This window comes from Lepidochelys kempii, chromosome 8, assembly GCF_965140265.1.
Source record: "Lepidochelys kempii isolate rLepKem1 chromosome 8, rLepKem1.hap2, whole genome shotgun sequence".
Lineage (NCBI taxonomy): Eukaryota > Metazoa > Chordata > Testudines > Cheloniidae > Lepidochelys > Lepidochelys kempii.
This window is the reverse complement of record NC_133263.1, coordinates 7,188,187-7,212,130: the sequence shown is the minus strand read 5'-3', so window position 1 is coordinate 7,212,130 and position 23,944 is coordinate 7,188,187. Positions and strand designations below refer to the sequence as shown.

General features: G+C 53.5%; 1 protein-coding gene across 3 annotated transcripts in view; it reads right to left on the bottom strand.

Moving 5' to 3' along the window:
- PDGFRB (platelet derived growth factor receptor beta) overlaps window positions 1-23,539 on the bottom strand; it is a 56,025-nt gene extending 32,486 nt beyond the window's left edge. Inside the window, exons 1-2 of one of the 3 annotated variants that reach the window (XM_073355343.1) lie at window positions 22,938-23,537; window positions 12,681-12,870 (exon numbers count right to left, since the gene is read on the bottom strand). The gene's annotated coding sequence lies outside the window, so the exon portion shown is untranslated. Of the gene's footprint in view, window positions 1-12,680; window positions 12,871-22,937 lie in introns of all 3 variants that reach the window. The other 2 variants (XM_073355344.1, XM_073355342.1) reach the window with 2 other exon arrangements.
- Between the last annotated feature and the right edge of the window lie 405 nt (window positions 23,540-23,944).

Genomic DNA, 23,944 nt, shown 5'->3' with positions numbered 1-23,944 from the left:
TGAGTGAGCCTGGGGGAAAGCGAGCAACAGAGGAAGGGGCGATGGAGTGAATGGGGGGTGGGGGCTCGGAGACAGGGTGGGGCAGGGGTGGGGCCTCAGTTAAGGGGCGGTGTAGGGGGTCTCCGAAAACTTTTAAATCAAAGTGGGGGTCCTTGGGCTGCTAAAGTTTGAGAACCGCTGCACTGTACCATGATTCAAAATACCAAGGAGTCTGACCAAACCCTTCCTCCTGCTCTCAGACACAGTACAAGGTTCCCCACTAAAAGCCCTGGTGGGAAAACTGTCCACAACTCCCTGTGACAGGGAGGAGCCGACGTAGACCATCTCACCCTGCACAGCCACTGAATCCAAAACGGGCAGTAACACAGAGCATGGAACCCCATTCCCAACGGCAAGCCACCTCCTCGGTACAGCTACCTGATGGATTAGCAAGAGGTGGGCCTGCGCACCTCTGAACTTTGAGAAAGCTCAGACCCAGATCTGAACTTCACAGTTGCGCCTGATCACTGTAATGGGCTGGAGCATCTTTCAGCGCTGCTACTGCCCACCTCGCAAAGCACTGGGGAATGGTGGATCTGGAGCTAATGAAGAGACAAATGCAAAGGCAGCTCTCTGCTTGTGAGGTCATTAACAGCGTGAACCCGGTCCGGAGTCTCTTTGTCAGGTCCGTATCTAAAGAAATAACGTGGTAGTTGTGGCACGCAAAATGTTGCCAACTCTGGCGCTAGGTGCCGCACCGATATGTTGCATCTTGTCCCTATGGTTGTGCCTGTGTCTGCTTGGCGTTAGAGGGAAATGGTTTTGAAATGACGTGCAGTCATCCACTGCTTTTGTTTTTCTCTCGCTTTGGCTTGAAAATAACTGATTTACCAGCAAATCCTGCCAGGTTGCTGACTTATTCAGCAACTTTCCCCAAAGCTTTATTTTTCTTTCTTTCCTGCTTCTTCAGAGGTATATTTCCCAGAGAGAGAGAGAGTCAGTTCACTTAGGGTATGTCTACACAGCAAAGAAAAACCCACATCCGGCCCACGCAGACAGCTTGGGCTGTGGGGCTATTTCATTGCTGTGTAGACTTCCCGGCTCAAGCTGGGGCCCAGGCCCTAGGACCCTGTGGGCTGGGAGTGCCCAGAGCTCTCCAGCCTGAAATCTATATAGCAATGAAACAGCCCCACCGCCCAAACCCTAGAGCCCCGAGTCGTCTGGGTTTTACTTTGTTGGTAGACACACCTCTGTGGAGAAGAGGAGTGAGATGTTGCTTAGGCTGAAAACTTATGTAACATCACAAGTCAAGTCCTCCAAGAATCTTGCCCTAATCCTGCAGCAGAGAGGGGCTAGAGAGATCGCTAGCTAGCCAGCTTTATATTTCTTAACTGTGCAGTAAAGGCTAAAACAAACAATTGGTTTTGTTCCACAATCCACCTTCAACAAGGTGTATTACTCAGATTCTAAGACCAGAAGGGACTATTATGATCACCTAGTCTGACCTCCTGTATTTTACAGGTCCCAATCTATGCACTGAACCCATAACTTCTGTTTGCGCTACGGCAGCTCTTTTAGAAAGACATCCAGTCTTGATTCAAAGAAGATCTAAAAACTATCACTATTAACCTCACCTGGGGCCCGACTTTGATCCTCATCCCTCATGCTGAGTAGTACTTTACTCCATGAGTATTCCCTTTGATTGCAATGGGGGTCACTCATGGCGTAAGGTACTACTTGCTACTTGACATAGAAGTGTAGGGTTGGAAGGGACCTTGAGAGGTCATCTAGTCCAGCCCCCTGCGCTGAGGCAGGAGCAAGTAAACCTAGAGCATCCCTGACACGTGTTTGTCTAACCCGTTCTGAAAAACCTCCAATGACAGGGATTCCACAACCTCCCATGGTAACTTATTTCAGTTCTTATCTATCCTTAGAGTTAGGACGTTTTTCCTAATAGCTAACCAAAATCTCCCTTGCTGCAAATTAAGCTCATTACTTCTGATCCTACCTTCAGTGGACATGGAGAATAACTGATCACTGTCCACGTTATAACAGCCCTTAGCATATTTGAAGACTGTTATCAGGAGCCCCCTCCCCTCCCAGGGCTAAACAGGCCCAGGGTTTTTAACCTTTCCTCATAGGTCAGGTTTTCTAAGCCTTTTATCATTTTTGTTGCTCTTCAATGGACTCTCTCCAATTTGTCCACATCTTTCCTAACGTGTGGCGCCCGGAATGGGACACAGTCCTCCAGTTGAGGCCTCCCCAGTGCCGAGCAGAATGGGACAATGATCCCCCATGTCTTCCGTACCACACTCCTGTTTATACATTCCAGAATGATAATTGGCCTTTTTTGCCACTGCATCACATTGCAGGCTCATATTCAACTGGTGATCCACCATAACCCCCACCTCCTTTTCTGCAGTACTATCCCCTAGCCAGCTATTCGCCAGGTTGTAACTGTGCATTTGATTGTGCCACATCCCAAGGGCAGTACTTCGCACTTGTCTTCACTGAATTAACATTGTTGATTTCAGAACAATTCTCCTGTGTATCAAGGTCCTAATACTGTCCTCCAAAGTGCTTGCAGCCTCTCCCAGCATGGTGGCTTCACAAATTTGGGTTCTCACAAGACATTTTTTGGTGGCCTCAGAGCACGGCCTCTGGCTGGTGGACATGCTGACAATTTTTCCTAAAATACTTAATTAACTTTAGGAAAAACAAATAAATATGCACGTTTCCACATCCAAGTCATTGTAATTTATTTATGTAGAGTTTTTTTCAGACTCAATAATAAAAATAATGTACAGTTGTCTCTATTCTTTACAGGACCTAAACAGAATAGAAACGAAATAAGGTGCTTTGCACGTTCTTCTCTTTTGTTGTTGTTTCTTTTGGAGGTTTTTGATTGCTGTTTTTTTTAAGACTTGCTAGCTAGTAAGTCTGCTCCCTTGAAAACAGATATTTGTAGATTTGTTAATATCGCTTTTCACAGCAGACTTACTCAGCTCTGGCAAGCTGGGGGAAAAATTAAGCTCTGAATGGAGAGGTGGGTAGGGAGGCAGTGGGGGCCAAGGGCAACAGAGGGCTGGGGAAGGCAGCTGGGGCCATGGGTGATGGGGGGCGGGGTTGAGAGCCCGGGACTGGAGCTCAAAACCCCTTGGCCGGAGAATGGAACCCAAGCCCTGTGGCTGGAACCTAAAGCCCCATGGCCAGAGACTGCCGCCCAACGCCCCAGAGCTGAAGCCAGAAGTCTGAGCCCCACTGCCCCTGGGAAAGGAGGGAATTTACACTGGCTGCCTGCTCCTCTGGTGTTTATGGCTCCAGCAGGAGGCAGGGCCCAACCCTTACTGGTGTCCCCGGGGAAGGGGTGAATGCTTTGCACTCCTCCGCCCACATAACTGCTCAGGAGGCTGTGGCCACAAGAAAAAACTCCTGGTGGCCACATTTGAGAAATGCTGCTTTAGAAGCATATGCTCCACTTCATTATCCAAGTCACTCATGAAAATAGTGTACACTACCAGACCCAGGCCTGACCACGGATGAATCCACCAGCTACGTCCTCCCTGGAAGGGTGTCGGGAACTGGGCCTCAGTTAGAACACAGTTCAACACTGAAACAACACCGGTAACATTTGCCCAAAGAGCAGTCAGGACAGCGCTGTCAGCATACTCCTTTCTCGTGCCTCTGGCTGCCTTCATAGCGGGTTTTAGTAAAACTGCTGTCTGCGAGAGGGCATTTCCATTGGAAATGCTCCCCATACAGCGTACAGATGGTGACATCTCACCGACTGCAGCGACCTCGCCTTTGTTTATCCGCTCTGGCAGGGCGAGAGGCATACACAGACTCTTCCCATCTTACAGGAAATGCTTAATATCTTCTCCAGTTGCTTCACTACACAGCTGGCATGTTCTCCTTGGCCTCGAGGATGGAAAGAAGAGAGGAGGAGACACTGTCATTGAGGGAGTGTGTTTGGTTTTTATTTACATGGCGTCTTTCTGGAGGACAGAGTGTATTTTATTATCCTTATTCATCTTGCTGTCACAAAGGTCTATCTCTCTCTCTCTCTCTCTCTCACACACACACACACACAAAGGCTCCATGACACATGGATCCCATCAAATGTTGTCAGGTTTGACCTCCTCAAACTTAACCCAAATAATTAGCCCCAGACTTTTGCATCTGGAGATGGGAAAATGTCTCAGGAAGTGGGCGTTGTGGTGACGTGGAGGACTGCCAGCTCTGGCAGTCATATTGCGACTCTTGTGATATTTGCTCTTTTCCTCCTAGCTCATCTCCTGGAATAAGGGTGAGACCCTCGGCTTTCATTGAAACACCAACAAGACTCTAGCCCTGCTGGTTGCAGAGAAAAGTCTGTTCTCTGATCCGGGGCACACTAGTTCAGTGTCTGGAGGGCTGTAACACTTCCGTCTAATCTAGGTTACTGGGCTTCGTACTGGGGTGGTGGGGTAAATTTAGTGGCCTGTGTTATACAGGAGGTGAGACTATAGTCTGGTGGCCCCTTCTGGCCCTGAACTCTATGATTGTATGAAAAGGCTGCAAATGCTCAGAAACCAGAAGGCAGATATAAAGGAATTGCCGGACTAGCTCAGACCTGAGGTCTGAGCCCAGCCCAGGCCCAGGCCAGCACCAGATGTTCCGAAGTAAGGTACAGCCCTCCCCACTCAGTAGGCAGATGTGCGGTAATTGCTCCCCATGAATCTCTCATCCTGGCTCCTAACAGAGGGCGATTGCCTGAAGCCCTGGTGCATGAGGTTTCATATCCCTTCTGCCTTCCAGCTGTGGGTGAGAACCCAACCTTTGCACCCTCTTGCCCCGGCCTGGAGCAGCTGAAAAGCTGTTGTCCACCTCTCCCGGCACCAGACAGACAACTCTCCACCTAGTGACTCCGCTCCAGGGGGCTTCTTTGGAAATTTCACTGCCACCGGTGCCCCTGGAATGAACCGCTGCGGCCTCCCACCCCGGGGCATGGCTCTGCGCATCAACCGGGAGCAGGAGGGACGAGAGAGTGGGGGGAATCTGCTGCCTTGGTCCAGGGCTAGGACACAGCTTTCGCTTCTCCCCTCCCCCAACTCGGCTCTCCTTGCTAAGCGGGGCACCGGACTCCTCGCGTGCTTCCCCGCGACTTTACAGCAAGTAGCCTTCCTCCCCTCTCTCATCCCAGCACCCAACTGCGACAGGGTGGGATTCAAACCAGCCAGACTGGAGTTCGCTGAACGCTGGCAGAGGCCTCCCCCTGCCACGGGAGATAGATGTGGCTCTGGCCACGCCAGTGCTGCCCGGCCTCCCCGCCCCATCTCTGCCCCAGAGGGCTGTGCGAAGGAAAATTGTTAGCAGCCTGTCAGGGGAGGTTTTCTGAGCTGAACTGTTTATTATTCTAAAAGAGGAATTTGGCTGGGAGAGGAGACGGGAGGTCACTCGGTTCTGGGACCCAGCCCAGGCTGGACTGGAAACGCAGGCCCTTTGCTCACCGAAAGGCACATTGTCAGCTGCTGCTGCTACAGTCCCGTAGGCCGGCGCTGAAAGTGTCCCAACGCCTCCAGATTCGCTTCTTGCCTCGGTGCTTAGTTCCAAAACCCCGCCTCCCGCTACGCTGAGAAGGGCCCGAACCGGGACCCCTGAACTAAATCCAGGCGTTGGAGATGTAGACAAAATGGGACCAGGAAACAAACCAACCTTCTTCTATACATCTGTACCATGCCCTGATTGTCATATTTTATCTCATCTCTAATCCCATCAGGCCCTCCTGGATGTTGCACACATATGCCTCTGCAGTCAGCAAGCACAAGGCAGGGGTCGCTCCTTTTGATCAGTGGGAATATTCTGCACAGCAAGCCAGCTGGATTCATGACTGCAGGATGAGATAGAGGACAGGGGCAGCGCTGGAGTTTTCCAGTTTACAAGCCCATGGAAAGGAAGGTCTGAGAACTCTGGCTAGAGCCAAGCACGGGGCGGGGAGGCGCTGGGCAGCATGGCGCAGTTGTTAAATGTTATCACAGCCCTGGCCCTAGGTCGCTGCTTTTCAGAGCACGACATGCGGTGATGGAATAAAAAGAGCTCCTTTGACCACTCTTCTTTGGATTGATTGTTAATATTACAGTCCCCAACCAAGACCGGGAGCCCTCTGTGCTAAGCTCTGCAGGGACAGGGTCCAGGCTTTGGAGACCTGACTACCTAACTAGGCAAGGCAGCCAAAGGATGGAGGGCAAACAGAGGTGACATGACGTGCCCCAGGTCATCGACTGAGCTGGAAATAGACCCCCACCTCTCTTGAATCCCAAGCTTGGGTCCCATCTGCTGGAGCATGCTGTTTCTCAGCGCTCAGGGGACCGGTTCTCCCCTTGCTTCCTGTCTGCAAGGGCGGGTTGCAGTTGTGGCTTCTCAACCGCCCTCTGGCAAATGATAGTCTGCCAAAGTCACGTCTTCTAGGGCAACGAACTTGCTTTGGAAGTCCTGCGATGGGAACTAGGTCAGGTCCAATTCCTCGCTCAGTTTAATGGTAGTAACTGGTACATCCTCTGTCTGGGGAAAACATCCTGCCTTTACTTGGAGATGCACGTGCCCCTGTTATCCGTCTCTGACCACGTTGCAACATCACATGGAGGAGTGTTATCAGGCTAGTACTGGATCACACTGATTCATGACATTTCCACCCCTTCTGGGCAGTGATCTTGCACAAGGATGTTATTAAGCCAAAGACCCCTTTACTGATACTGGAGGGACGCTGTGAGGGCTCTGGTATGACTGTCACCGAAGTTCTCTTCATGTAACGAGTAACAGGATGAGAAATTATGCTGACTTCCCTAGCGTGTAGCCTGTCTGCTCTGAACGCTAGTCCTTAGTGCTTGTACAGGGCGACAGCTTCCGGCGAAGCATCTCACACGTGGGCACAGGGGAGACTGCAAAAGTTGGGGGGCCAGGTATCAGCCAGCAGTGTGGCACCAGGCAGACAGTCCCCTGGGTTTAGTCTCAGGTTTCTCAACTTGTTTCCTGATGAGGAATTAAGCTCTCCCCCTCCCCCACACTCTGGGCACACCCACAAGGAGCAGCAGCCCTGCGTGCGCACCCACCCACACGCTCCAGCAGCCTCTTCCAAGGCATGCAGCCTGCCTTCCAAACAGGGCAGCGTCACAGACGCCGTGTGTCCAGCTTGGCTCGCGAAGGCAAACGCAGCCAAGAGGCCTGGAGCTTGCGATGCTCAGAGCATGGCCATACGCTGGCTGCCATCAGAACCAGGCCTCGGTTGAGCCCTTATGCAGCCTGATCGCAGCTGCTCCCCGGAGCTCACCAGGGCTGTGCAAAGAGCGGAGGCCTGTAGGAAGCTAACAGGAGAGCAGTGCCAGGATGCCCTAGGAGAGCCCTTCATGCCAGGCTGGCTCAGGCACAAGGGCAGGGACTCAGACGCGCCTGGGTAGATGATCTTTTCTCTGATTAACATCTGAGTGGCGTTGTGATCCTGGGAGCCAGATCACAATGCTACTCACCCACATGTGGCCCCTCTGCCTTGCCCACCGGGAAGGGGCTCCACCGTTACACCCCCTGCTGTAGTCATGGGCCGGGGCAGTGGGGAAGGCCTGGGTCCCTTGGCCCTGCCCCTCATTGTGCCCTGCCGAGCTCAGGTTCTCTAAAGAGGGGGGCATGCCCCCCCATTTAAAAGGTGGGGTGGCAATGGCCCTTTGGCTCCCCCTGTCTCCAGCATCCATGATCTCACAGCTCTTGCCAACATGAATGAAGTAAGCACCACACACAGTACTGCCCACTCCCAGCATTTGCAAATCACGAGTCTGCCCCCCCAGCCTCAAAATCAAGAGATTGGCTTAAAGTGCAGGAGACTGAAAGTAAATGTAGGGCTCTCTTGGGTTCTAGCTTCTGGTGTCTGAGCCTTTAGGGCACAGCTGGTCCTGGGGTCCCCTTGTTGGGGGAGTGGGTATTTTGGTGCCCCTGGAGGTCTCTATTTGCAAAACAACTAACTAACCTTCCAGGCTTGTGAGACCCCTGGAAAATCTTGGATTGCAAGACTTAAAAAGGTAAAATTTGGCCACTGTGTCAGTATTTTGCTGTGACTTATAGCAAAGGGGGAAGACGGCCCAATCTGCTGCTGCTGCTTCACTGCTTCACACTGGAAAACTTTGGACCTATTTTGGCCTTTCTGACAATAATTTGGGGCCTCGTGAAGGTAGTTTTGGCGGGGGCAAACGTCCCCTTTGCACGCCCGATAGCACCAGTCCTGCTTTAGGGTGCACTCAGGTCATGTTTTCCACCTTTTCCCCACACCCCATGAGGGCTAGAGCCACATGGGAACCTAAGTGGAGTCCCAAGTTCACTCTACTGGGAAGGGGGTGTTCTGGAAGCAGCACCCTTGAACTCTGGGGGATAGGGGTAGGGGAGTGAACACCTCATATTCTGGTGAGTGACCACCCCCTCCAGCTGATGTTTGGAGTGGCGTATATGAAACCCATAGGGAGGGCCTTTGGGATGCAATGGGGGTGGGGCGGAGAGGGGCGGATGAGATGATCTTGTAGGGCTCCCAAAAATACAAATAAACTGGAAAACCATCATGCAAATCCGGCAGGTTGATAGTGAGAGTGGCTAATGCGCTGAAGAAAAGGAAGGCCACTTGTGCACAGATAGCAGCATAGGACAACGGGTGCTGCCATGCTGGGCCGAGGAAGACAATGAGAACCTTGCATGCCACCGGCCAGGATGGTGAACTCTGACCCAACCATTAAACTGTTCCTGTCCCACCAAAATCGGAATGCATGGCAATCTCTCAGCAAATATAGCTAGAATCCATCCATAGCTAGAGTCCATCCATAGCTAGAATCCATGCCATCACACTTCCGCAAAGGCAGTCCAGGCCATCTGGCAAAGGGTCGCCCCATCCCTCTCTTTTGTTATCTTCCTCTTTCAAATCCCAATTCCCTCTGCTGGGCGCAAACCATCCCCTGCTTCCTCAGGCTAACCTGCCACGGGAGACAGTGACAGATAAAGAGGGGGTTAATCAGGTGTGTTTTGTTGGAATAAGAACCGCAGAACCAGGCCCCAAACCATTGGGGTTTTTGATATCTGATATTTACTGTCTGCAGAACTAAGGCAAAGAAATGAGCAGAGAAGTGGGAAGAAGCCAGGCCTCAGGCACTAAAGCGAAGCCACTTCTCTTCCTCTCGTTTTCTATTTCTAGCTCTTTTTTATGAGGTCCCAGCCTGTCTGCGATTCCAGGATCTCCCACAATGCTTTGCTGGACCCAAAATTCTGCCAAGCAGGCAAAGTACAGCTGTTGTAAATTAGCTGAAAGTAAACAGACTTTATTTTTGCTTTGTTTCACTATATCTGAGTCAGTAAGTGAGATCATAGGTGCCCACGTGCAATGAAAATCATCATATGGATCCCATGATCGGTGTGTACTGGCTCCATTCATCCACACCGGGGACTTTCCCCTGCCAGGCTTTGCCCACTGTGGCTCTAGGGGTTCTCACTTTTGGGGACCCACTGTTCTTCCTCAAACAGGGCAAGGTGAGTTCTAAAAACTTTGATCACCATGTCTTTGCAATGAGTCTCCTCATCTGCCTTGTCTCCTCCACCACCACCCCGCCTCCATGACTCCAGTTCTTTCCCACCCTTTAATCTAAATAAACCAGAGTGTTTTTTGGCTGGAACTGTCCTCAATTGCAACATCCCTTCTCTGGGGTCCAGAGGCTCCCATGACACTGCATTTACTCACAGGCCAGATTATCATCAGAGAGCCTTTTCCCAGCACATGGCTGGAATTAGGAGGCGCACACATGTGGAGAGACTGTCTTTCCAAGCCCATAAACAACTGATGATAAAACACAGAGGTATGAAATCTGAAACCAAGCCAGGGGGCCGGGGGAAAGTCCCAAGGGATGCATGGTACATACACGCATGCTGAAATGTAGTTTCCTGGCTCCAGTCTAGGACATTTAGACTGGGTCTGATTCGCCACTGCTTACAGCCTGTGTAGGCATTTGCACCAGTGCAAAGTGGGTATAACTTGCTGCCATTCTGCTCAGGTAGTTTTGGGCCCACTTTGCACAGGTATGAATGATGAGAATCAGGCCCTGCGTGGTTATCTAGTACATGCCAGTCTAGCTCTTTCCCTGTTGAAGTCAGCAGGATGTTGCAAGCCTTTCCTCTAACAACCCTCCGAATTGAAAACCCCACAGCTACAAAAGTAACATCCAGCTCTTGTACAGCTATGTTCTGCAGCAGATCTCAGAGCGCTGTACAAAGGAAGTCAGTAGAATTATCCCCATTTCACAGATGCAGCCAAGTCACCCAGCGGATCAGTAGCGGTGCTGGGAGTAGAAGGCAGGTCCCTTGACACCCACACCAGCGTGCTATCTGCTAAGCTACCCTGCCTCCTCTACACAAAGGGACTCCTCTCAGTGGGTTTTCCAGCGCTCCTTGATCTGCCCACAATGAACAGATGATTAGGCTCAGAGACAGATTCATATTATAAACAGGCGCCCCTTCCAAATTCCTTTCCGGTGGTGCCCCATACATACACGTGACTTTCACAGTGTGCCCTGATGAGACAGCAAAGCTAGCATAAAGGGGGTCAAAACTTGAGGGCCGAAATCTTCACACGTCAGTGCCTAATGTTTGTTAGATCCATATTTAGGCAGCTCAATGAATGCAGCCTGCTTTTCAGAGCCCACTGAAGTCTGAACCAGGTGCCTTTAATTTCAGAGCCCAGGGATGGATGTTGGTGCCTGACTTTAGATACCAAAAATGAACATTTTCTGTAAAAATTTAGGGCCAAATCCATTCTTCGAGTGACTTCACGGCAGTCAATGAAGTTATGCTACGGATGAACATAATCCATCCAACGTACAGCTCCACGTGCTAATATTGTACTGGAAGGATCGCCACTCTGGTCCTAGTAAATTTTACCCTTGAGTTAAATACCCAGTGGCAGATCCTCAGTCGACGTAAACTTATGTAGCTCCATTGAAGACAATGGCTCTGTATTGATTTACCATGGAGTTACGCCAATTGACACCAGGTGAAGATCTGGCCCCAGAATGTCACAGACATTAGAAAGGCGAGGAGGCATATTGGCTGCATAAACTAGCCTTTCACAGCTGGAGGGCTCATCTTAGTCACGGCTTGAGTCCCCTGTGAAATGACTTCAGTGGCCTTGGACATCTAGAAGCGGGTCAGAATTGGATCAGAATGAGGGTGGGTAATCAGGAGCGAGGTAGAGCAGTGTGATGGGAGCTGGCATGGTCATTTCCAGCATCACATGTCAGTGACATCAGGCCTTTAGTTTCCTGAATGCCCAATTCATCTCTTTCTAATAATTGATTTTACTGGTTTTTACTGGTTTATTGTACAGAGATTTCCAGTCTAAACAGGCTGGGGAGCCCTACAGACAATCAATGCAAATGCAAAGGAAAAACCATGGCAATTAGCCCAGGAATAAAACTATCTGGGGTTTAAAATAGCAGCCCTTTCTCTATACCACGGGAACAAAAGAAAGCTCAGAAGAGACATTACTGCACGACGAGCAGCATGAGAGTGGAAGGATTTAACAGTGGCAATGGGTTGGGAAGCCAGCCCATAGAGGGCCCGATCCCAGGCCCACTGCCATCTGTGGAGAGCCTCCCATTGACTTCAATCACCTTTGGATCAGGCTCATATTTAGCCTGGGTCTAGCCTTGTTACTATCAAGGCCTCACTTTCATGAGCACGAGAATACACCAGGTCAACCTTCAGGACGCAGGACCCAGCTGCCTCTCGTGCTCTCTCTCAAGGTGTCCATGCATGTCTCGCAGTAACTCAGTCCTGGCCCCCCCACTCCTGCCAAAACACAACTCTCCCAGTGCACAAAGCTGGCTCATCGGCCTGACAGCCTCTGACAAAGGCCCAAGATGAGGGAGACAACCCAAAAATAGAGGGGGAGGAGGCTTGAAATGATGTTGAGTTCCTCTCTGTGCCATGTGTAACCCTGGTTGTGTGACTCAGCATTTCTGCTGTCAGCTATTTAGAGTAACAAAAAACGGGCTGGCTCAGAGGTTGGCCGGAGGCTCACAATGAGCTGGCGTGGATGCATTTGCCGATGTATTGTGTGTGTGTGTGACTACCATGCCTGTCCTTGCTTGAGTGTGCAAGCTGTGTTGGCATGCCTGCCACGTGTGTGTGCGGGAGAGAGAGAGCAGGGTGTTTCAGTGCGTGGCTCGCTGTGTATGTGTATGAACATAGCTACATGTGATCACACGCCTGTGTGGACACGTGTCCGTTCAAGGAAGCTCACTGCATCACCTGTGCGGCGTTTGGGATCAGGCCGTGCCCTGCCCATTGCCCCACTCTCCGTCAGGCCCCCGGGAGAAGTAGGAAAGGAACGACCTGTTTTGGATAAATTCAGAATAAAAGGAAACATCTGTTTGGAGAGGAGCCAGTGTTATAAATAATTCCCCAGTCCCGGAGGGTCGACATTCATCACCCACTCAGCTGCGCATGCTTCTTCCAGCTCCGCCTTCAGAATAAAGAACAGGTTCCAGAAGGCGCAAGGCTATTCCTGAGTGCAAGGGTATGTGGGACTGCCTGTGGGGAAAGCGTTTGCCTGTCAGGTAGGAGGAGGGGCTGGGGATGGGCCGGGGACAAAGACTGGGAAACGAGGGCTGGAACAGTTCGGAAGAGGAGCGGCACACGCAGGATACCTAGAGCAAAGCGGATGTGGGACATAGCTCTGCCATTGCTCCCGACTGATGGATGATGCCTGCCTCTTCCACTCGTTCCAAGCTCGGTCGTCTTCTGCACAGTGACAGCCAAATCCTGAGGCGCCCGGCCAGTTTGGATGGTGGTGACGGGGACTTGACGAAGGCCATGAAATCCTGCTTCACTGGTGACCTAAATGAGGATTTATAAGCAGAGCTCCCAAGGCCAAAGAGCAGTGCGCTAGCCACCTCCCGTAGTTGGCTAGAAGAAATCAGGCCCTGGCTATCCCGGGGGTCACTCAATTCCAATACAAAACCGATGGAGACATCAGGCCCCTCCTGTCTTCCTCACCAGTTTTCAACACACCCAGGGCCCCCTGCGTGTGCACAAGAGGGTTTGGGGGAGGGCCCACAAGGAACCTTCCCACCCACTGCTTGTGCCCCTGCCTGGGCCAGCCAGACATGGGTGGGGAGTCCATGCTAGGCTTGTGACAGCAGAAGAACTAGCCTCTCCAAAGGACATGGGGAGAAGTAAGGTGGGGATGGGGCCAATAGCCCTGCTGCCCTACTGTACCCCAGCCAGCTAGGCTGAGGCGGCAGGAGGGAGGTGGGCAAGGGGATGCAGGCAGCACCCTGTCAGTGGTGGTTGGAGTTCCTGGTCCTGATGGTTTGTGGTAACTCGGCCGGAGTTCTGTCAGGGACTCTCTGTGCTGACCCTCTTTGTCCTCTTTCATTGCAGCCGATGGCTTAAAGCCACAATCAGGCCTATACTAAAGATAGATGCAAAAATATCTGCTTCCATGTAATGGAAAGGAGGAACAGCTCAATAGCACTGAATGAAGTATGAGGCTGGGGCATTCTAACCCCAGCTCTGACATCGAGTCCCTCTGTGGCCTTAGTCAAGTCACTCCATCTCTTTCCCCCAGCTCCCTCCATGGGGATAAGAACATTTGCCTGCCATCATCAGGATGGAGTGCTTTCAGCTGAGCCTAAGGACTAGCCAGCCCAGCCTTCAGGAAGTTTAATGAGCTCAGCTGGGTTGCTGCTGGTCTGCCTGATTGGCTGAGGGGAGCAGGCAGGCCTGCTTTTAAGATCAGCAGCAGTTTATGCCTGCAGTTGTGACTACTCCTGAGCCTGTCTTGTTCTCAGCCTTGCTCCAGTCCTGCTTGGTGCCTGACTCTGATCCTCGGCACAGATCCTGGTCGCTGGCTGCTGCACCTGGCCGCTAGGCCTGGCCACCCACACCTGGTCCTGACAACTTCATAGAAAATCTGTGCTGGTTAATTAGTGTTTGCAAAACAATAACTATGAAATAAACCAGAAAGTGCAAAACTGCTCCACTGAGTGGGAGCCCAGCAGCCTCCAGACCTTGGGCTTATTTAGGTAATTGGTCCTTGCAAACATCCCTACAATGCTGGTGATTAACACTGGCCACAGCACAAGCTGCTGGGCTCCAGCTCCCTCACAGCCGGAGGCTAGGAGTAGCTCAAAGATCCTCTTCCACTCCTCCATGCACTTCTTAGATACAATGAGTCTGTTCCACTTAGGTATATAGAGGTGCGATGCATAGGTGCTGACTCCATGGGTGCTCCAGAGCTGGAACACCCACAGGGAAAAACCGGCAGATCCCTGCCCCCCGCCCCAGCTCACCTCTGCCTCCGCCTCCTCCCCTGAGCATGCCGCTGCGTCCTGCTCCTCCCCCGTCCCTCTCAACGCTTGCGCCGCGAAACAGCTGTTTCACACGGCAAGCTCTGGGAGGGAGGGAGAAGGAGGAGGAGGAATGCAGTGTGCTCGGGGAAGAGGCGGGATGGGGGTGGGGATTTGGGAAGGGGTCCAATAGGGGCAGAGAGGGGGCGGAGTCAGGGCAGGGGACGGGGCAGGGGCGCAAGCACCCACCGGCACCAACAAAAGTTGGCACCTGTGGTGTGATGGGAGAGAACAGGAGTCAGCTGTAATTTGGGGTAGGAGGGATCTGTGAGAAACAGCTTTGCAGGCCCATCCCTGTGTGCTAAGGCCAGCGCTGAACTCTCCCAACCGGGAGACAAGCCAGAGAGACCCACAAAGCTTCATGCCAGAGAAAGTGACCTGTTATCAGGGCTCAGAGCAGCCATCCTTTCATCTCCTTGCTCATCTCTTCCCCCCCCCACCCTTTGCACATCTTATCTCAGTGCAGTCTTCACTACATCCACTCCATTGTGAAAAAGGAGCTAGGAGACACTGGGTATCAGATTGAAGCGGTGAGTAAGGCTGGAACAAAGGTGGGATGCTGTCTCTGTTACTCTGACTGTGCAGTTGGCTGGCTTTAGAGAGGCAGACAGATGTTTTCTTGCTGTCAAATAATTCTGTGGCTTGCAGGAAGCTGTGATCTATCCTCCTGCAGTAATTAAAGGGAAATGCCATACTAAGGAATACAAGAGGAAAAAACCCATGCTCCTGGTGCGTAGGAGTCTTTCCTTCAGCTGCTCGGATGCTGTCCTTTCAGCATGGCCATTGTGGCAAAGTTTAAGTCAGGGTGGGATCCGGAGAGCCATCCATGTACTGACTGGCTGCAAGTTATTTACTAATTATAAACAGAGAGGGCCTGGGGGATGTAGCGGGAGATGATGCCAAAGAGGAGAGGGAGAAAGAAAAAATATTCCCCTTCCCCTTACGTTCCTCTCTGAGTTTTCAACACCCCCCGCTGAATGGAACCAGGGAGCTCCTCAAAGCCCAGGGACAGAGACATCTCTGAGCCCCAAAAGTGAAACCCACATAATGCAGTGAGCAGCTACCAGGGCATTTTCCCAGCACAGCCAAGGGAACCAAGGAAGATGAATCTGCCTCTAATTTGAAAACACAGTACTAGCCAGGCACAGAGATGAAACAGCTCCAACGAAGGCGTTTGATCTTCTATTCTCCACCATCTGCGAAGGACCCAGGCTTAACTGCTTAGTTATGGAGCTTCTTGTCCTTCTGCCCAGGATTAAGCTGCTCTCCAGATTTGAGGTCGGGGAGGAATCTCTTGGAAAGGGCTTCGGGGGCACTTTGCCTGCTTGTGGAAGTGTGATCAGGGCAGCTTCTTGTGATTGCAGAGGCTGCAGCCAGGAAGGGAACCTAGGGGGAGGTGCAATCAGTGGAACACGACCCCTTCCCGCTCTCCTTCTCCTGTAGCATGGCTAAGTGGCTAGGACACCAGAACCAGGAGACCCGGGTGCTGTTCCTGGTTCTACCAGTGACCTAGGTCAGGTCACTTCCCCTCTCTGTGCCCCTCTTTTTCCTCCCACTCTTTAGAATTTGCATTGCACTAGAACCTAGAAGCCCCAGTAACGGGCCGGGAGCCCACGGTGCTGGGCACTGTACAAACAGAGACCATTAGGACAGCTGCTGACCCGAAGTGTTTTGCTTCTCTTGTAAGCTCTCCGGGGACGAGGACTGCCCCTCACTCTGTGTCCGTGCAGTGCTCGACATACTAGGGCCGGTAGGTGCTATTGTAATACAAATAATTAACGATAATAGTATGTCTCAGTGCAAAGAGGTAGGTGGAGATACTCATGGGACATCACTGGGGTGCACCCTACGATCAGAGGGGTGTAGACCCTACGATCAGAGGTGTAGCAGTGATCAGCAGATTAGAGAGTGACAAGAAAGGAGGGAGCGGAATGGAACAGAAGATGAATACCAGGTATGGTGCTGAGGGCCCTCGCTGAGCTACGCAGTGTAGCTGACACACTGATTGGTGGTGCCCAGAGAAAAAAATAACACAGGGTAGGAGGTGCAGGGCTAAATGCTACAGGCAAGGGATGGGAGTGGATGGTCTTGTGGTTAAAGCACTCAGTGGGACTCAGGAGATCTGGGCACTGGCCCTGCTCTGCCACTCACTCCCTGTGTGACCGTGAGCATGTGGCTTCTGCCCACCCTCTCAAAAGCATAATGCAACATCGACGTGCGTGCAGAAGTCTGACACAGGTGTGTCAGGAGAGGGTGTGCAAACACCCCTCACTGGTGCAGCTGTACTGGGGGGAGAGGGGTGCACACACAAGTCAGGCCCGGGAACAAGTGTGAGACTGTGGACCCTTGATCTCTCTGTGCCTTGGTGCCGCTATGTGGAAAAATAAGTGGGGATGCAGTGAGGCCTCATCCATTCGTGCTTTGAGCACTCCGAGAGCTCCTAATGGGAAGTGCCATAGACACACGAAGTGATACCGTTGGAGGCATTTGTGCCTCAGAACATCTGCTCCGAAACCAGTGGGGATGAGATTTCCTGCCGATTGGACCAGTGCGGGGGTGGGGGGCGGGAATTGTTCCCTTCAGCTCTAGTCGCTGCCTTGGAGAAGATGGGAAAGCAAAATGGATGTAAGGGTGGCAGGGGACGGGCAGCCCCTAAGGGGAACATGCATGTTTGGACGGGGGGCAGTGGAGGGGAGAGGAGAATCCCATGAGGAACTGGTGACTCGACCTTCTGGGACGCCCACGGTCAGACTGGAGCATTGCACTCACAGGATGGAAGAGGAGGGTTTTGCTCACTGAGTAGCTGGTGGGTCAAAAACTTCCCACAGCTTCACACAAGAGACCGGGGTCAGTTTCATCCCCTGCGTAACTCTGCTGACCACCTGGCCCGGAGCCAGAGCTCCCCAAGCCCCTGAAACAATTAGCTTGTCAGCAGCTCCATCCCCATCAACCCCTGATGCTCGCACCGCTCCTGGGGAGCTGCATACTCCTTAAGCCTCGCTGTCTTTCTGGGATCCGAAAGCCACAGATCGGAAAAGGGGAAGGAGAGCCAAGGCCTCCTCATTCCAGGCCTGGCAGTCTGACAGCCACAGCCGCATGCAAAGATTCCTGCTCTCTTGCAAAATGCCAAGCAGCAAACCTCCTGCCGGCTCAGCAGGAAGCTGAGGTCAGACCCTTGCGATACAGCTGCGCGGAGCTGCGGAGGCCCCCCCACCCCTTCTTACAATCATAACATTTTGAAGGGGCGCCTACCAGGCAAACAGGAGAGCAAGAGGGGACAGACAAAGAGCGGCAGAGAACGACCCTGGGTGCATCTGCCAGGAGGGTTAGGCAGCTGCTCTCACAGGTCCTCCCCCCCATGGACACGATCCGCCCCTGCTTGCTGGGGGCACCCTCAGAAAGGCCTCGAAGGAGTCGAAGAGATTATCTCAGCAATGTGACCCCAGTCCTGCCAACGCCAAGCTCAGCCTGAAGGGCAGCAGGAGTGGCAGCGAGCAAGGGGTGCCCACCCGTGAGAAATGATAGGCACTTCCACTAGGATCCCAGTGTGTTAGGGGCACTAGAGGTAGCTGGTGATGTCCCAACACTCACTGATCTCCACTTCCACTAGGATCCCAGTGTGTTAGGGGCACTAGAGGTAGCTGGTGATGTCCCAACACTCACTGATCTCCACTCTTGGCTGCAGGAGGTGGGAGTGCTCCAAGCAAAGCTCTTGACCCACTCCCCAGCAGCACAGGAGAGCGGGGCGGGGAGCCCAACCACTGGAGCGTCGATCCTCTAGATCTTTAGTTTCATGGCTCCAGCAGACGTGATGGAGACCTAAGTCACTGGAGCCGCAACCCTTCGTGGATGCGGGGGGCTGGGGAGCCTGTCCTTTATAACCTGGAAATGTTTCCTCTTCTTTCAGTGCCCCCGTACAGGGGCAAGGGAGCTGAGACCCTGGCATTCCATTCTTCTCGTCCCACCACTCTAATGCCCTGGGGCCTCAGTCAGGATCAGGATCCCATTGCTCTAGGTGCTGTGCAAACAGGCCCTGCCCTGAACAGCGGCCAATGGCTTTGGGAGGACACTAATCTGAGCTGGATTTCCATGCGTTCCTGGGAGAGTCCGGCTGCAGCCAGCTCCCCAAATCTACCTTCTCTTCTCAGCCCGCCAGACACAGCTTTGAGAATGATCAATATGCGTTCCTAGGCCTGGAGGATTTCTCCTTCCTAAATAAAGCCACATCCATGTTCTCTTGAAAAGCTCCCAGGCTGGAGGAGAAAAGCTTGGCAGCTGTGTGCAAGAGAAATGGGGGAGCTCTGAAAGGTGGTGGAAGCTCCCAACCCCCTAAAACAAGTGGGGCTTCTATTCTGCAACCGGTTTCCAGGCACATAAATTGAAACTGAAGTGACTTCCAATTCGCAAGGGGTGAATGCGCCTTCAGGGAAAATGGCTTGCGATGGTGTATTTTCTCCTGGCCCCAGTTCAGAGAAACCCACAAGCAAACATATTTTTTGTATAAATAAGACAGTGTGTCTCGCCAGTTAAAGCAATTCAAACATGAATGTAGCAATTTAATTGGTGCCAATTACTGTGTCTCGGTAACATTAAGATTTCAGTCACAGCCCCTTAAAGTGCTGGACAGGCCAAGAATATGAAGGCAGAGAACCCAACGCGCAGGGCACAGCGGCAGGAGACAGGCCTGCAAAATCGATCAGCTGGCTTAGGTTGCCTGCCAGCTCTCTGGCTACCGAGTGTCGCTAGTAAGGGATAAACCCCCTTCTGGGCAGGATAAAAGTCCATCTGTTCCATGAGGTGTTGGAACCAGATGCCTTGGGAACCAGGTTTTTGATCCAGGCCTGTCTCTGCTCCCAAAATACAGGTACAATGCACCATTGCACTTACCCATCCGCACACCCTCCAAGCAGGGCTTTGTTCCTGTTCCCATCCCCACCCCCCATTCCAGGTTTTCTCCAGGGGCACAATAATGGGTACTCTTGTGCTGGGGAGAGGTGGGCGCAGCTAGGGATGTAGGAGACCTGGCGTGATGGGTGTAGGCAGATGTGATGCTCGGAGGCGGGCGTATGCCATGGCAATTGGGTACACGAGAGGCATAGGAGAACAAACACCCCAGAGGGACATATGTCATTTACATCACCCCGCGCTGAATTTTAGTTGCCTGCAGGCCTCATTTCTTATGGGGACTTGCCGGTGCACCGGCCTTTTCAATGACAATCTGCTGACTCCTTATGCAACTATCCTCATTCTTATTGATCTCTGACCTTTCTATAGCCCCCTGGGAAGGAGGGCAGTGCCCAGCCAGCAGGGAGCACTCTGCACAGTGCGGGAGGAGCAGCACCCTGTGAGTGGGACATTACGTCTGTGCTGCAGGGAGGGGCAATGGACTGGCAGCCTCTGTGCATCTTTCAGAGGGCGAAGCTCCACCCCGACCTCAGCACTTCCTCTCTCTCCACGCTGTCCCATCTGCCCCTTGTCCTTTCTCTTCCAGTTACTGCCCCCTTCGCTGGGCACTGGGGGCTCTCAACACACACCATGCAGCACAGCACTGCAAGGTGCAATTTGCTCCTGTCGCTGAAATGTTGGATCGAGGCCCAGGAGAGATCTGGGGTCAATTTTCACCTCTGCCACAGGCTTCCTCTCCGACCTCAGGCAACTCACTGACTCTCTGGGCCTCAGTTCTGCATCTGTAAAATGGGGATACTAAAACCTTCTTGGTATGCTTAGGCTGGGAGCTCTTTGGGGGGAGCTCTCCTGTCTCCTGCTGGGTGTATATGTCACATTAGTACAATGGGGCCTGGATCTTACTGGGGGCCTCACAGTGTTAGCACAATGAAAATAATAATGATCAAGTTCAATATATTGCTGGGTTCCAGAAAGACACTGCAGCTCCAGACCCGGACAGTCCCTGCTGGGGGGATTGGAAGCTGAGGGGGCCAGAGGGGTGTTTGGTTCAGGGAGCCTAATTAGGCATTTGGGGGGTGGGGAATAGCAACCAAAACCAGCTTCATTATGTCCTGTTTGCCAAGCAGAGCAGAAGGAGCTTTCTGGAGTGGTTCCAGCTCTTGGGGAAACAATACGCGGTTTATACAATCCCCTCAAAGATCCTCTTTGGGATTTCGTCCCCTTTGTTTAAACAAAACAAACAAACTCCCAGAGGCCTTCACTGACATGAGGTTGACAAAGCCAGAACAATCCCAGCCTTCAGGCGGACTCGGGGACAGAGCTGGACTCCATGGAAGTCAACAAATGGGGCCAGGATTTGGTCCAGCTCACAGCAGCGGACTCCCACTCTTCCACTTACCCCTGGAGGGGTAGCTCAGGGCAGAGTGGAGCCTGCAATGCTCAAGTACAGTAGGTAAGAACCAAACATCGCCCTGCACCATGGGCCTGAGACAGTCACCACCTCACAAGCCCCCCCAACCCCGTCCAGTCTAGGGGTTTCCCGTTGAAATCAGTAAAATTACTTGTGTGAGTGAGGCCCACTCACCTGAGTAAGGGCTGTAGGATTGGGCTCAAAGAAAATGCTCCCCATCCGTGCTGCTGGGCTGATAACCAGCAGACCCTCATCTCAGCGCTGTCATAGGCATGGCTGTCCTGCCCAGGGATTTCTGCCCTGCAGGAAGCACTAATTCTCTTGGCTAATAACCTCAAATGGCTGCAGGTTGCGATGGACGCTCCATCCCGCGTCATGGCCTGTTCCATGTTGTCCAGCCCTCATAGCCCTCGGAAAGTCCCAGCCTAGCATTAATAACCCTCTGATGTGAGGATACAGAGTAAATGTGGCCACCTTCCCATCAGCTGCACCCAAGGGCTTGCTATTCATTCAGGAAGCCCTGCCTGCTTCACAATCTCACTGTCAGAACATCTCAGCCTCCTGGCCCTCTCTCGCTGAAGTAAGTGCCCGACTCCCATTGAAATGGGGCGGGGGGGGGGGGGGGGGGACACTGGAGCTGGTGCTTCACAGCTTTCCATGAAGCAAGGCCTAAAACTTGCCATTACTCTGGAACGGCCCCCCTTCCATCACTGAGATGCGTGGTGCTCCGTTGTAGAGCCAGGCTAGACTAGACTGAATTTTGTGGCCATTGACCAAAGCTCACACTTAAAAACATAACTCGGCCCTCTCTGTAGAACCAGGGTGACATCCCTGCTTTAGAGTACCAGAGGATGGCCAAGGGGCTACAGGCTTCCTCCCACTGTGCCCCATCAATGTGACGTTGATGGTAATTCAGTTGATGGTAATTCAGTCTCGGGGTCCCATTCAGACTCCGGCCTCTCAGCTCAGACTACCAGCAAGCATGTGACTGGTGGTGGTGCTCTGTGTGACCTGAGCGCCTATCTCCAGTAAGAACTGGACTAAGACCCCAGCTCCCGCCCCAGAGCGTGCTAAGCAGCCATCCTGCTGGGAGAGATGCAAAATAAATGCCCAGAAGGTGAAAGGCCACTGCCCATCTCCTGAGCCCTCCTGTCCTGCTGCAGAGGAATTTCTCAGCATTGTGGTTACCTTTCCATGACCCAGTCCTGGAGAGATGCGGCTCAGCAGCCAACCACGCTAACCTTTGCGATTGCTCCCTCTGCTTTTGCTGCCATCCTGGGTCAGTGTGGGCTGCGCACAAGGCTCATGGGGGAACCAAGCCCTGAGCCCCTGAGGCCGCGCTGCCCTTGGATAAACCAGCCAGATTTGCAGCCGTGCCAGTGGGAACCAAGCCCTGAGCCCCGGAGGCCACGCTGCCCTTGGATAAAACAGCCAGATTTGTAGCCCTGCCAGTAGATGGACACGCCCTGGGGAAGGCTGACCTTGCCCTGTCACCAGCAGTGCCCAGAGTGACCCAAGGCCCCCAGGATCTGAATCGGTCTGTCCTGCTAATCCAATCTACCTAGACATTACTCCAGCATCCAGAGCCTTGTTCTCCCAGGGCCCAGTCCCTGCCCTACAATAGCAAAGGGCTCTTCCTGGGCAGGGGCAAAACGATACGAAGAACATAAGACTGTCCAGGGGCGACTGGGGTTTGCAAGGACCGAGCAGCAAGGCAGGAACCCCCTGGCTTCCCCAGCTCTCTCGGGACTAACTGCCCCACTTCAGACCTGCCCCCTGCGCTCAGACGTGCGGGCTGCGCGTCCCTGCAGCTCGGATTGCTGCTCCCGCCCGGGGCACCCCCAGCGGGCTCTGCAGGGGAAGCAGCCGCGCTTTAAAGCAGCGCCGAGCTCGCTTCCCCGGCCGTCCAGGCGGGATGCTGCCCCGCCCTGCAGCCCCCCGGCCTTTCCCTGGCAGCTGGGCGCTTGGCAGCACATCTTAGGACCCGGAGCGAGGGCCAGGTGCGAATCCAGCTGCCCGGGCTGGCTGGAGTTCACTCGCTTCCAGGCTGGGCAGCGGGGTCCCTTCCTCCCCCTTCCCCGCCAGCCGAAAGCGGCTCCCGGCCGCGGGGCTGAGCGCGGCCCCTTGGCAAAGCGGGCGTGAGCCCAGCCCCGCTGCCCGCCTCGCCCGGCGGGATTTCCAGCCCCAGAGCGCAGCGCAGCGCAGCGCCGCGGAGCTCTCCCGGGCGCGCAGCTTACCGTGCGCGGGGCTCGCTCCCCAGCCTCCAGCCGCGAGCGCTTCCTCTCCCTCCTCCTCTTCTCCCGCTCGCCCTCCTGGGCAGCGTCCCGGCCCCGGCCCCGGCCCGCCGCCCGCCCCAGCGGCTCCGTTCCTCGCAGCTCCCGGCCGCTCTGCGCGCCGCAGGGGCGGCCCGCTCCCCTCGAGGCGCCCTGGCTTTGCCCCTAGCGCATCCCAGCGGAGCCTAGAGCATCGCCGCGGGCCGTGCGCCTGGGGGGCCCGCCGCGCCGCGCCGCGCCGCGCTGCGGAGAAACAGCTCGGCAGCCGGTGGGGAAAAATACAACTGGAAAAAAACACAGAACTTGGGGGGAGAGGCTTTGGTCCAATAGGCAAAAGGCTGGAGCCGTCTTTAAAACTTCTTCCCTTCCTGCCCCCGCCCCCTGCCAGCTGGAGCCTTTTCCAAAACTTTCGATTCAAAACAAACGAAAAGGAACCGAGCTCCAAGGGGGAGTTTCACTGAGAGCTGGGGGCGGGGGGGGGGGTGCCGGGGGAGGGCTTGGACCTGAGCTCTGCCCAGCTCAAAGCAAAACAAAAGCGGAGACAAGCACCCTGCCTTTCCTCCTTGGACTTGAGGAAACAGGAATGGGCTCAGCTCAAGCTCTCTCTGTCTGCTTTCAGTTCTGGCCTTTCTCCCTGTAGTTTGTTCAAACCTCCCCCCGCTTTCCATTTTCCCCCCTTTCTCAGGATATGAGGGGATGTTTAGAAAATCCACTGCCCACGCCAGCAGCTGACTCATGGTTTTATTAAAGAAGGCCTGTATTAAAGGGACTGCATGTGCCCTCCCAGGACTGCCACAGCGTCTCCAGCCCTGACAGAACCGCTGTCGGGATGGCCCCGACTCAGCCGCTGTCACAGAGTGGTTTCTGTAGTGATTGCCTAGAGCTTCTGCTGGCACAGCTCGGATGGCCAGGGCCGCGATTTTCTCACACTCCTCTCTGACACAGGCCCGTCTGATGGTAAAACTTGCTAG